The sequence below is a fragment of the Thermobia domestica genome, chromosome 3, assembly GCF_964235325.1.
Source record: "Thermobia domestica chromosome 3, izTheDome1.hap1.1, whole genome shotgun sequence".
In the NCBI taxonomy this organism is placed as follows: Eukaryota; Metazoa; Arthropoda; class Insecta; order Zygentoma; family Lepismatidae; genus Thermobia; species Thermobia domestica.
This window is the reverse complement of record NC_137456.1, coordinates 61,500,600-61,515,524: the sequence shown is the minus strand read 5'-3', so window position 1 is coordinate 61,515,524 and position 14,925 is coordinate 61,500,600.

Sequence of the window (14,925 nt, the reverse complement as noted above, 5' to 3'; positions counted from 1 at the left end):
CGTACGCAGAAGTTCGTCAAGGAAGGGTTAAAGCTCCCAAGTTCAAATAACTACAGGTGTTTGTGTTAATAGCATCTGTTTATTTCTTTTAGTGAACTCTGAAAGTTTCAGGATATAATGTCCTGAACTTTATTTATAAATTTTCGTTACTTTTGGTGAAGAAGTGAGGTTAAGGATTCATAATTCGTACATGATGAATTTTGTAAATATACTACTGAAAAAAATGAAATGAAATGAAATCTTGAAGTTTTACGACCCATGATTATGCCGGTTAAGCTAAAAGAGACAGTGATGATGAGTGATGAATGAAATGGTGGAATGAAGAAAGTGGGAGGAAACGGGAGAACCCCGAGAAAACCCACGCACACGGTGTTTGTCCACCATAAAGTTCACTTATACTACTGAGAAATCAAGTGCAATGTGTATGATAGGAAATCCGTCTGTTCATGGTGGATTACTGGTTTAAATTTTGCTATAGGTAAGACGAACTATTGAAAGACCAATTCAATAAATTGTATTGTTCCGTATAAGTGAATGAATATCACGAAGAAAAATGCTGTCATCCTAGATGAATGAACTGTGGTATAATTTCCTCTTATAAAGAAAAAGATGCTGCTATTACAATTTCATTCATTGAACACTTGCATTCAATTAGAATTAAGTATTTCTCATTATGAAGGTGACAATATCAAAATCTACCTCGTGTTGTAGAAAACTTTTTAAAAGAAAAGTAAAGGTGCGGCAAGGAAAAAGTTGTAAAAAGAGATTCCTACACACAGTGGATCAAGAACGTATGTTTATCTAATTAACAAGTATTACTCGAGTGTATGAGAAAGTTCTAGAAAGGAACGGTTAGGTGTATATTACGTACGGAAAGTGCGAGACAGAAAGAAAGCGATTCGTTTCAGTGTCTGTTAAAGGTAAGTACGTTATCTTAATTTTCTTCAAGAAATTGTTTCAGTCTACCAATGGAAATGTGAATTTTATTTCTAAAGAAGTCTGGTAATTTAACACTAAAGTTTTGGGATTAATTTTGGCAAATATAATGGCTGGGCTATGATAACGTTTTGACAATTTTTCTGCTAGTTCTTACCTGCAAAAATGAAAGTAAACTAATACTTTTTGATTCTTTGTGAATTCAATTTGTGTATGTTTCTTAAATCAAAATATCTCTTAATTCTCACGTATTTTTTTTTATAAATTACTGCGCACAAGTTCTCTTATCTGAGTCAATAACTCTCTTTGAACTTGAATTTGTGGTGTAGTTTTTATTTGAAAACTCAGCAAATGTCCTGGCTTCGTATTCATGCATTAGAAAAATGGAGTGTTTGATCCCTGTTTTGACGAATGTATTGATCGCAAAATTGACCTCAGGCACTAAATATGGCCAACGTGATTTTTTTGCACGTGAAATTTCAAAGAATTTCGATGTGGTAGCGACTTCTATTAATCCAATATCTGAATGATTGTAATTAGGTCAAAACTTAAATTGAAAATCATAGATTTGTGCTAATACTTGAAGGATTTTTTTTTTTTTTTTTTTTTTTTTATATTGTGCACCGGATGCTGGTCCAGCTAAATAACTGAATGCACCGAATCGTAATAAATAATAAACGAAAGTCACGGAACCCGTCTGTTTCATTAGGATTATGAGTTGTTTCTTCTTTGTTAATATTGTGTCGTTTCCAATTGACAGATAATTTTAGCGGAGTGGTTCTTCGCTGTAACAAATGTCGAATTGTAGTTAGTTAGGAAAATCTTATATCTTGGGTATTTTCCTACTTGATCCGATGTGTGTTCAGCGATGTAAAACGTTTTGCGTCAATAAATAATTTAAATTTCTTATTGAGTAAAAAAAAAAGTAGCGAAATTTTATAAGAACGTAGATTAAAATTTGCTGCCCTGTACAGTTTTACATTCCGATTTATTTAGTCGACGACTACAATAGGATGCAACTTTCCCTATGCCTGTTATACAAGCTGCCAATTCGAATGCTTGAGGCATCGGAGTACGCTCTGATTTTCAGGTTACTATTAAAGTAGTGAAGAAATTGTACCTCAGAATATCTTGTTTCAATTTTTCGAAAATTTCGTGTGGAGAATCCTATTTGATTTTAGAATTTTTTGAAACGAAGTAATATAAATGGTTCAATTTTAGTTGTGAAATCTTTATGTGATTTTGTGTATATAAACAGATGCAAAGAAAACTTCTCAAGGTACGTTTCGTAGTAAGTTTTTAAAAGTTCAGATGAACAGAGGTCAGAAGAAAACTCTCAGTGACAAATCTTGCGGAGCATTAAAACGGATTACCACTTAGGACCGTCATGCGACCGGTGCAACAGAAGCAACATCTCGCACACCCTGTGTTGACAATCATAGTCCACTACGAGTTACCAGGAGGTATCAAAAATTTCGTGCAATCATCTAGAAGAAATCCACTGTAGAGATCTCTGACATTATGATGGTATTAGTTCTTCTCTACGTAGTCACCGTGCGTAGCGACATATTTTTGCCATCGGTTCTTCACTTTCTGCAAAGTTCGTTTTGTAAAAGTCTACAGTTAGGCTTTGAAACCACAGTTCAACCACAGGAATGACATCATCCGTACTGTCAAATGGCGTCCTCTGAGTGGAGGCTTCATTTCTGGTAAGAGAAAGAAATCACTTGGTTCTAGGTCCGGTGAATATGGGTAATACTTCATAGCCTAATTTCACTGCCTTTATTATGGATGGATGGCCGGAATGTGCTGGTGCAATGTCTGCCAAAGCAGCACTTGTTTTATGATCAATCCACGACGTTCCTTCTTCGGTTTCTCTCGTAAACTTAGTCAGGAGATGGGAATAATAGGTACTAATTTAATAGTTAGTAGTAATAATTACTAGTGGTAGGTAATCTGTCATGATAACCCCTTCACAGTCCCAGTAAAGAGAAAGCATCACCTTGGCGGCAGACTTCTACTCTACTTTTTAGAGGTCGGAAGGAGGGATGTTTCCATTGTTCGCTCATTTCCTTTGTTTCTGGGTCACAAAGGTAAAACCAACTTTCGTCCATCATCACTGGTCTGCCGAAAATGTCCTCTTTATCCACCTCACAGCAATGCCACATTTCTCTTGCAGCGTCCTCGCGATTTCTCTTCTGGAAAGATGAGAGCAGGCATGGCACCCATAGGCGCCGACACGAAGAAAACACTGGCGGGGGGAAGCTCAACTACCCTAAATAGGAATAATGAATGTAATGTAGGGTTAGTTGGTTGAAAACCAATTGGTTTTAATCAATAGTGGATTTAGACACCTTGTAACCTAATACCCCCTCCCCCCGCTTCGTTCTGGTTAACAGTTTTCATTCGCTTTCTCCCTATTTACGTTCCCCGTTTCTGTGTGCGAATAATGAACTACTGACAGCTCGTCACAATGCAATTGCAGCACTCTCGATTCCCTGTGGGAGAGCATTGAATGACAGTGGGTCGGATTTCAGCTTAAATTGTAGATCCACGTCTCATATAGCCAGTGGCGTAGCACACCTTTGCGGAGCCCTCCCGCAAAGTATAGAGAAGGGGCCCTAGTTGTAAAGCCGATAGAAGTAAGATTGAAGTTTTACTTCTTTAAATCTTTATTCATCGCAAGACTTCAGGGCCCCCTATACGTCGGGCCCCCCCGCACTGCGGGGGTTGCGGGGGCAGCTGCTACGCCACTGCATATAGCCTTGCTGCTGAAAAGATACGATGAATGGTAGTCAAGTCAATTCAACAATTCAGTTGCAACATTTCAGAAACGATAATGGCTAAGAACACACTAAAAGCAATAAATTGTTTAGCATTTTATCGTATAATAGGTTCAGTTAATTTCTGTAAGTACAATAAAACCCCTCAATAACGGACATCAATGGGACATGACTATTTGTTAGTATATTAAAGATGTCTGTAAAAGGGAGTGTTCTTTCCTGTAAGGGGCCGTCCATATATTACGTAACGTTATTTTTGACCAATTTTTACCCCCTCCCTCCCTCTTGTCACACTTCGTAACACAAGGCCGAACCCCTCCGCCCCTTCGTTACATAACACTTTTTGATTTTTGTTTTTTCACCAATTTTGCTTATTATTGGGGTTATTACAATAAAAAAACTATTTTTAATGGTAGAACTTTTTATTACAAAATGCAATGTACATTACAAGGTAGTCATTATGTATTCTTAATATATTTGCAGTGTTTTTCGCCAATAAATCAAAGTACGTATCAGAAAATAGTAGAACCGTAATAATATTTTAAACCCACAAGGTTTTTACCAGTCCTAATTCTTCAAAACTGCATACTGTCATTTTCCCAAGGAGATCCCACCCAACCTTTTAGGTTACTAATGATGACAAGGAGGAAATGTCCGAAACTGCAAGTGAAACAGTATCTAACGAACTGACATCGACCTCTTTTTCAGGGATCCAGGATGCTTCACAGTGGCGTAGTAATAGGGTAGGCAAGGTAGTCATTGCCTACAGTCGCAGGGAGTTTCGGTATATTAAGGGGCGCTCCAGATTTTTAATAAAAAAGAATCAAATTATATAAATAAAGCCCCAGGTTTTCGCGATCTTCCTTCCTGAACATGGCAACGCAACAATAAAAATTCCTGCTCACTTCACTCGCAGTTTATTTCATTTGCGTATCAAATTATTGGCATTACTGTAAACTCGTCAAGGTTATAGCACTATATGATTAAGAAATTAATCCTCCTGTATTAATACGATATCAGTCCTATATTACATATACTGACAAGTAAACCTTACGTTTGGGTGAATCGAGTTGCTGACTGAGACACATATGAGAAAGTAGTACTAAATGTAGTCAGTATTTCAGTGAAGTTGTAGGTGCGAAGCTCCAGGGGTTTAGGAGATACAGCTACCAGAACATCACATGGAAGTACAGAATAGCCTTCATACAGTTGGAGGTAAAAGCCCTGTAAGACCTCTTGTAACGACAAAAGGTGAATAACAAATATATGGGCACATATTAGGACTAGGGGGAAGTCATATAGTAAGGGTATACCTGACGGCGGTCATCTTGAAATCCGCCATTTTGAATTAAGGTTAAGTTTGTAAAATAGGAATAGGGTTATGTGATACATGATTTAAGGCGTAAATTTAATCAGAAGAACAATGGTGACGTTAATTTTGATATACGCGCAACTGGTAAAAAGTTACTGGGAAATTAAATATTGTTGCAGCATATGTATTAGTCCTTTACCCTACCTTGTAAATTTTGTGTTAATGATAATAATTAAATAAAAAGCAGGTGGATAAATATTAGGTCTATGGTGAGCGTTGCCTTGATGGCGGCCATGTTCAAATCCGACATTTTGAATCAGACAAAAGTTTTAAACAAAACACATAACAGTGACACCTTATTAATAGCAAATTTACCATAAATCCAACGGTATAATCATTTTTGCTTTATCATTAACCAGCATTTGTTATCGCATAAACAAGTTGCTAATTTAAGGAAAAGTGACCAAAGTTGAATTGAGTCATAATTGAACTTGGGTCTTTCTTCCAGAAAAGTCCTCAATTAGTACAATCAATATGTAGTTCAGAAAAGAGTGCATGTCTTGCACAAATGCTCTGCTCACAGTGAGCACACCTGACAAAGGCAATCGATTTGAACATGGCCACCATCAAGGCAACTCTTAGCATAGACCTAATATTTATCCACCTGCTTTTTATTTAATTATTATCATTAACACAAAATTTACAAGGTAGGGTAAAGGACTAATACATATGTTGCAACAATATTTAATTTCCCTGTAACTTTTTACCAATTGCGCGTAAATCAAAATAAATGTCACCATTGTTCTTCTGATTAAATTTGCGCCTTAAATCATGTATCACATGATCCTATTCCTATTTTAAAAACTTAACCTTAATTCAAAATGGCGGATTTCAATATGGCCACAGTCAGGTATACCCTTACTATATGACTTTCCCCTAGTCCTAATATGTGCCCATATATTTGTTATTCGCCTTTTGTCGTTACAAGAGGTCTTACAGGGATTTACCTCCAACTGTATGCAGACTATTCTGTACTTAGATGTGATGTTCTGGTAGCTGTATCTCCTAAACCCCTGGAGCTTCGCACCTACAACTTCACTGAAATACTGACCACATTTAGTACTACTTTCTCATATGTGTCTCAGTCAGCAACTCGATTCACCCAAACGTAAGGTTTACTTGTGAGCTCACTAAGTTTAAACAAAATTTCCCTGCGCAACAGGCTTTCAACAATAATGACAAATTCTATAACCTATAAGATCTGGATTAGAACGAATGAAAAGTGTTGCCATGATTATGAGGCACAGCACAATTGCCACGTACTGCAACTACACAGAACCAAGCACAAGCACCAAGTGTCGGGCAACTGTCAGGGCGCCCAAACGAGCACCTCAAACTAAATTTTCGAACGTATTTTCTAATATCCTAACTATACATAAAACTACATGAACTGTCATAAATTAAAGGGGTACTTTCGGTTGACGTGAAAAGCTGAAATTTGGCATGATTGTAGCTTTCCGGGTCTAATACCGACAGGAAAAATTGCCAAAAGGGAACATTTTTAATTTTTAGGTGGTCTAAAGGAGAAATGAAGAATTTCCCCGTTATTTAAATGGAACGCTTTTTTTTTTTATCTGTAATCTCATGTTTTAAGTATTGGAATTAGAACAAAAACTTGAAATTCGATATGTTTGTACATTTTCGTTAGCGTTACCTAAGTAAATCAGTGAAAAGAAACATCTCCAACTTATTTTATGGGAAATTGAAACATTTTCTCCATGTTATTTATATGAGACACCTTCAACACCCCAAAATTATTGAGCACTTCCTGTAGAGCTACAATGAGTAAATTTGACATGATTGTAGTTTTCCGGGACTAACCGACAGAAAAATTTTCAAAAGTGAATATTTTTAATTTTTAGTTCGTCTAAATGGGAGATGAAGAAATTCCCCATGTTACTTAAATGGGCCTTTTTTGGACCTATAATCTCATATTTTAGGTACTTGGAATTGGAATACAAACTTGAAATTCGGTATGTTTGTACGTTTTCGTTAGCGTTACCCAAGTAAACCGTCCAAAATAAAAATTTCCAACTTTAGAGTAGTTTTATGGGGAACTAAAAAATCTTTCCCATGTTATTTATATGGGACGTCCTCTATACCCCAAAATGTTCACGCACTTCCGGCAGGATTAGAATGATGAAATTTGGCATGATTGTAGCTTTCTGGTACTAACCGACAGGAAAATTGTCAAAAGTGAATATTTTTAATTTTTAATGGGTCTAAAGGGAGTAAAGAAATTCCCATGTTTTCTTGAAATACAAAGTCTTATCTTTTTAGATAGTGGAAATAGGAAAAGGAACTTGAAACTAGGTAGAATTGTGGTTTTAAGAGGTGCGATGCCGAGCAAAGGCGTGGGTTTGAGGGTGAAGCCCCCAGCTGGGCAATTCAGGAAATACGAAGAGCAAATGCACGAAATTCACTGTCGATGCAGAGGCTGATGCAGTACATGAGATGCGAGGCCGTAGGCCGAGCAAACGCGGGGGGCTGACGGAGCCCCCGGCTAACCAAAGGCTAGTCACTGTAATAAGATGTAAAATATAGGCTTAAACTAGATGGGGGAGGCAAAAAAAAAAAAAACACTTTGACCGAGTAAAAATTTTGCTCATGAATTGGACATCTCTGATCTGATAAAAGAATTTGCAGAAGTAAAAAATGAGAAACACTTCTGATTTTGTATACAATTTGTTGATTTAAAAAAAAATAGAAAAATGCTTCTAAGCGGTTTCACAATATTTTATAATTATGTAAAATCGTAACATATTATATAGATATATTCATTTGAAATCCTTTTGTTAATACTGGTGGATATATAACTGTTTGTTTACACTATCACTGCAAAAAAAGGTTTGAATTTTACATGAGTATATTTTTAATGAACAGGACACTCTGTCCAGTTTACTTTTAAAAGACATACCACACGATATAAAAAAAGACAAGCGGTCAAAGACATGAAGAATTTTACTCTAGTGTTTTAAAAAAAGACTGAAATTGCAAACATTATTTGTATTGTTATTTTTATGACAACTATTAAAAATGTGAATATTAGGTGATGGGAATCTATATGTAACAAAATAATTTTAAACAAACAGTCTCAGGCGATCACGTATCCTCTCGTGTCATTCAAAATCCATTAAGAGAAAACTAATTATAGTGAGCCTCAGGGTTCAGAATGATGCAATTTTTCAATTATAAAAAGGTACACGACAGAACAGAGAGTCATTCAGGTTCACATTACGTTTCACAGTCAGATTCAGATCTATATCAAAACTCAAAATGATCCTGACTCGAAATATAGATGGACGACAAAGAATGGACATCAATCCTTTTTACTGTAACTTGTATTTTCCATTTTCAAAACGCTTCAAGTTTGATTTCTTGTAATATAGCAAAGCGTCAATTTTAATAGCTATCTCTTTTTATATTATATGATCATTAGATTAACATTTGTAATTGTATGTAAATAAAACATTGTATTTGGCAAAGGGGAAAATAAAAACACTTGCCTTTTGTTCTGAATTCCCTCCAATAGCTTGTTAATCTAATACAGGGCAGACTACTAAATATTTTTTAAAAGCTAACAATTTTCCTTTTGCCCGTTTTTCACAAATGAAGAGACATAATGAAATGTAACTTACCACAATAATAGATAAGGTTATTCTACAACCGAAAATACGAATCGGAAGATCTTCCAGTGTTATCATCCATAGAAATTACAGCGTGAGCAGAACTTGAATTACCCAAAAATCTAGGTTAAGGCAGCAACTAGAAAAAAGAACTCAACGGTAATTGATAACTTATCGTGTTGTCTTTGTTCCTTGTTAACTACTTATTAAATAATATTTGTATTTAGTTTATAATAACTTATTTATTTTGTAATAACTTCTGTAAGTTATTACAAAATAAATTCATTTTTTTTAAAGTAGTTAACAAGGAACAAAGACAACACGATAAGCTATCAATTACCGTTGAGTTCATTTTTCTAGTCGCTGCCTTCACCTAGATTTTGGGGTAATTCAAGTTCTGCTCACACTGTAATTTCTATGAATGGCAACACTTCCGATTCGTATTTTCGGTTGTAGAATAACATTATCTATTATTGTGGTAAGTTACATTTCATTATGTCTTTTCACTTGCGAAAAACGGGCAAAAGAAAAATTGTTAGATTTTAAAAAAATATTTAGTAATCTGCCCCCTTAATAACAGGTGGCAATACTCATCCTTTCAATAAAAAAAACTAACCACTGTATTACCGTATTATTTAAACATTGTGTTGGATAATAACGTGTCCATGTGTTTTCTCCCGTTTCGTATTACATTCTACTAGTTGTTTCATATTAACTTCCATTAATTCATCCTTCGCCTTTAGCTTAAAGGACAGTAACATTGGTCTACAATTAGAAATGTAATTTCACTTACAGAATCGATTGAGAAAAGTCAGTTGAAGAAGTAGGTTGAATAGTTTTAGTTTTGTTTGTTATTTTGTTTGTTACACTATTGTTTTTTACTTTGTTGAATAATTTCAGTTCTTTGTGCTGAATAAAATATGTACAATTAAATAATTCTGTATGTAACAGTTGTAACAGTATATATGTATGTTACAGTTTTGGCTATGTAACAATTGTGTGTTGCAATTGGAATTGAAAGTTTAGACGAGAAAACGGAGGCTCTGAAGAACCTGTTGAGGAAGGAAGGGATTAAAACTTACAGGAAAGGAGGAAACAGAATAATAGACTAAGGAAAGAAGAAAGAAAAGGATATAAAATCAGAAGAGGAAGGAGTAGTGTACCAGGTTAATTGTAAAGAGTGCGATATGAAATACATATGGGAAACAGGAAAGATATTAGAACAAAGGATAAAACAAGATAAGGACGATGCCAGACTAAAAAGAGAGAACAACACAATATATAAACACATTAAAGAAACGGGACATGAGATAGATTGGGAAGGAATAAAAGGATTAGAAAGGTAAAAAAGGAGTGTGATAAGAAAATGGAAGGAAGGTCAGTGGATTAAGAAATATGGGAAGGAGAAGTTGATGAATTGGTCTAGTGGACTTGTGATACATGAATTATGGGTAACGATGATAGACAAAGTAAAAAGAAAGAATTGAAAGGATCAACAAGAGGTATTTATAAAAGCTTGGTAAATTTAGAAACGAAAAATATAATTTTATAAATGCTAGATACAGTAGGTAGAATACGAAATAAATCCATGTTATTTGCTTATTTGAGGGAAGCTAAAAATATATTTAGCAATATTTGTGATAGTGTTGCATGCACATAAAGTTATGTCCCCCACCTACGTGATATCCTTGGGTTTCATCTGTCTGTCAGTGTTTGCAGTGAATTCTACTTACAAATGAAGGTGCATTAACATCATTAAACAAAACTGTTGCAAAAGTAGAATCTGATAAAAATTGTAGATGATATCAAAGTTAAATGAAGTGGGCCTTATGCAGAGTCGTTTCGACGTCTGATTAACACCATACTACGGGGTTGACTAACAGATGGTTATCAAAATTGTATTCAGAGACTCTGATTAGGACGTAGTATTGGACGAAATTAATCACATGTGACCATGGGCGGCGATTAGGGGGGCAAGAGGGAGCAGTTGCCCCCCCACTTTTTTTGACGTGACGCCCTAATTTATAGTTTCATTTGGAAATGTAAACAGGGTGTCCACACAATTTGGAGAAAAATCTCTGACTTTTCCCTTACTTTCCATGACGAAAGTTCCAGATTTCCCTGACCCCCCTGGATAACTTAAAAATATAGAAAAAAGAAAGAAACCCCATCCTCCAGATTCCCCATAGTTGACCTTGTTCTCTTCCGCTACTGTTTCTTTCTTTCAATTTTCTTTCCAAAGGAATGTAAATTTACAAATATGTGCATTAGGGCGATATTGATTAAGCCTACATATTACACAAAATGTAAAGTTACAAACGAAAGTGCGCAGTAACAGAGTACTTAAGATATGAAAAAAATACACATTTTAATACCAATTACACAGCATTATAATATTGCCTATAGTAATGAACAGTTCATACATGATTTTACTGATTATTAAAAAAAAAAAAGTATGTAACATATTTTTGCTAGTGCAGTTGTTAAATGCAACCCATTTAGAAATTTGTTTTCATCCTATCTCGCATAGTTTTCTTCTCATTGATCTGAATATCCTTCTTGTTGTCTCTGCAGTTTCATTTTCTTCTCTTCTTCCTCCAGCTCCTTTAGTTGTTGCTGAATCGTCCGTTTCTCTCTCCTCTTCTCGTCTCCAGCATTTATTTCTCTTTTCTTTTGCAAATACACCTGATATTGTCTCATTGAACTTCTCACTGAATTTATTGATGATCCACCTATTCTCATCACAGAATCATATATGATCCGTTGAGCCACCAGAGATTCTTCTTGTAAGTTCTCAACAATGAGAATTTTATTTATTGTGAAAACACTTTCAAAAATGCGTTTCCGTGAAAGAAGATAAAACACAATTTCATAACTGACCATAAGTCAACGAAGTTCTTCCCATTTCCTAGGACTAAGTAAAAACTCATCAAGTCCAATACCATCTCTGTCATTGGCTATGAATTCATTCGAGTGTTCCTTAAATTCTTCAGTCTGAGCTTTCACTATGAGCTGAAGATACTATTTCTTCGCGTTTTCAGCCACTTGTCCAAATATCCTCTTAGCACCATGCAATTCTTCTAGAACAGCGTCTACCCTTTCGAGCAAATATGCCAGGATGCAGTTAGATGTGTTTCTCGCAGAAAATTAGTTTCAACAACTATATCAGAGAACACTGACTCCCTCAATATCATCATTAAGAACACCACATTTTACATCCAGTAACAGTAAAGAAATCAGTCCTATTTCATAAATTCAGTAATTGAATAATGGACCTAAATCGATTTTTCACTGACTTTCCGACCAATCTGCCATTTCTCTGACTTCACCTGATACATTTTTACTTATCTGACTTTCACTTATTTTCCAGAATGTGGACACCCTGGTAATGGTTTTGTATGTATTACTGTTTCATAGAAAGAAATGGTGCCATATGATATTTGCCGTTGCGTGAGTAAGTATTGGTTATTTGTCTTCCCGTGGAGTTAAGAAAGCTACAGGAATTGCATTTAAAAGCAATTAATATTGCAACTGCATATTTCTTTAAATATCATAGCATATGATTGCATTACTTACTATATTTCATTTTCTAAGAGTAAAAACATTCATTTAATGGCATGTGTGGAATTAAAAGTATAAGTTGTTCATTAATTCCCAGTTTCAATATAACTGCTGCAAAACAAGCGTCATTATTCATTACTATGATTAATATTATCCCTTCTATTTATTTGTTCTGCAAATTTATTAAATAATTTGATCACACAACTTTCCAGACAGAATTGTAAGATGTTCATGAGCAAGAACTCAAATCTCTTCTTATACTTTCGTTGTTTTAGAATATAAAGGGCTAGTACCTACCTCTATTGCTCTTATGAATTTACTTAATAAAATAGAAATACGATATACGGTATTTTAAGTGAAAAAGGATAGTATTCTATTAGTTATACAACCTTTCATCGATGTTAGGAACAACCAGGAAATCTAACACTGATATACAATTGTTCAGATCATGTCTTCCCCCCCCCCCACTTTTAACTTCCAACCGCCGCCACTGCATGCGACTAATTAATCTAGAGCAGAGACTAATCTTTTACACACGATTTAGCGTGCGACACAAAATTTCGAATTTCGTAATTCATATATTTCCAGTTTTACAGACTACGCATACGCTCATCTACTTTTCCGTAGTTGCCACATTTATATTACTCACAGATGCATTGGGGTTCTATACTTTAATTATACCCAAATCATCATTTTAGTTGTACTCATTTGTTTAGTTGGACTCTGAATACCAAAAAATGCACCTTCCTTAGTAAAGAGGTAGTACGCTTACTAACTAGTCTGTGACTAACCTCCGATTAACGAATTCTCTCTAAATACCGCCCATTGTATTTAGGGCCTTAAATCAAAATATTACTTAAGAAACTTTATACTATATTAGATGTTGATGTTTGGAATTTCATGTAGTTTCGGTAAAAGAAATGTAGATACTCCTGTCAATAAAAATGTTTGACTCTAATTATTATTTTGTACATTTTTACTTTTGTTTGTGAGTACGCACTCTTTACTAACATTTATTACTCTAAGAAATTATTTTAGGGTTTTCACTGGGTTTTTCCTTTTGTATAGTGCTTTGATTTAATTCAATATTCATTTATACATTGATCTATTTTAGGTTTATTGATACATTACAAATTTGCAATACGACTGAATAAAATGTACAAAAAACTACACTTTACAATTTATAACGACGGACTTTGAATTGTAGTCGTTAACTAATCGATATTTTTAAACCGTGAAATACAGGTGCAGGTGCTTTCCAAGATAAAACACTTTAATAGCTATGAAAATACAGTAAAACGCTACAATATTATGAACAACACATAGGCTATAAATTTCAATCATTGTTCATATACATACCCTTGCCGTAAGCGTCGGTGGACCACCAATGGGCAACTAGCGACATCTCGCCAAAAATCTGCGGCTCCGCGGTGGCCCCACTTCTGTTTTGAAAATTATACCACCAGCGGCAGAGTCACGACGAAACACCAATGAACAACAAAATTACTTCCCCAAAATATGTTAAATCGCCTATATGCTTAATTTGTTTACACTAAAATGACTATTTTAGTTTCACTACAAACATTCACTACAAGTACTCCGAGGTGGGCACGAACCACCACAACCTTTTGATTACTAGGCACGTGCTCTTCTGACTTGGCCACGGAGGTGATGAAGAAGATGTCGTTTGTAGAGGGACAAATCGTTTAGGTCTTTTTAATTTGGCTAATCTGAGTGCTCCTGTGACCGTGTATATTCGACGATAACCATTTGGAATCAAATAACATCCACTCATTATTTCATGGTTCTCCCATAGTAACTTTCAAATGATCAGCGACAGTTACCACCTAAATTCATACAATTATGCGCACTCATCTCAAGATTTTTCACTTCATGATATAGAGGCAGGGGTTACTCTTGGCCCCTGGATCTCACTTTAGGAACAATTCATCAGGAAAAAATAATGTATAATAATAACCGCATGCACATGACTGGCAATAGTTCGTATTGGTCCCTTCGCGATTCTCCGCGACGATCGAAGGAGCGCGGACCAAAATGAAGTCCTCCTTGCTACGCGGTGGTAACTTCAACACCCCGACTCTGGATATCTCTTTTTCGACTCGACGAAACCCTGCCACCAGTGGCACGCTAGCGGCAATCCTTCGATGCATCGCTATAGTGACGATCGATATTTACCGGCAAGTTGGCCACTAGGTGTTGGCGACGTTTACGGCATGGGGTAACTTCACAAAATTATGTAAGAAAAATAAAAATATATTACCATTTGGCACATAAGGCTCGACAGATTAATCATTTTATACATAGCACATTCTTGTTAATCAATGAAATATACCTTATTAAATGATCACTAAAATTACTCAGTAAAATATTATACAATTAATTCACAGCTCGAAAAGTGTCCCATATTTACAGTTTGATATCTAATCTCGTGGGTACAGTCAGCGACAGAAGTTCTTATCGTTTAAGGAAATTAGTTTCGTAAAGAACTTCTGAATGGAAGAACAATTTGAGTATAGTTTTCAGTAAATTAAAAAGAATTAGATTTTCTGTATGTTCCAGCCATACCACCGCTATTCTCAAAATAAATTTTACCAAACGAAAAAAGAAAAACTTTAGTCGCTGACTG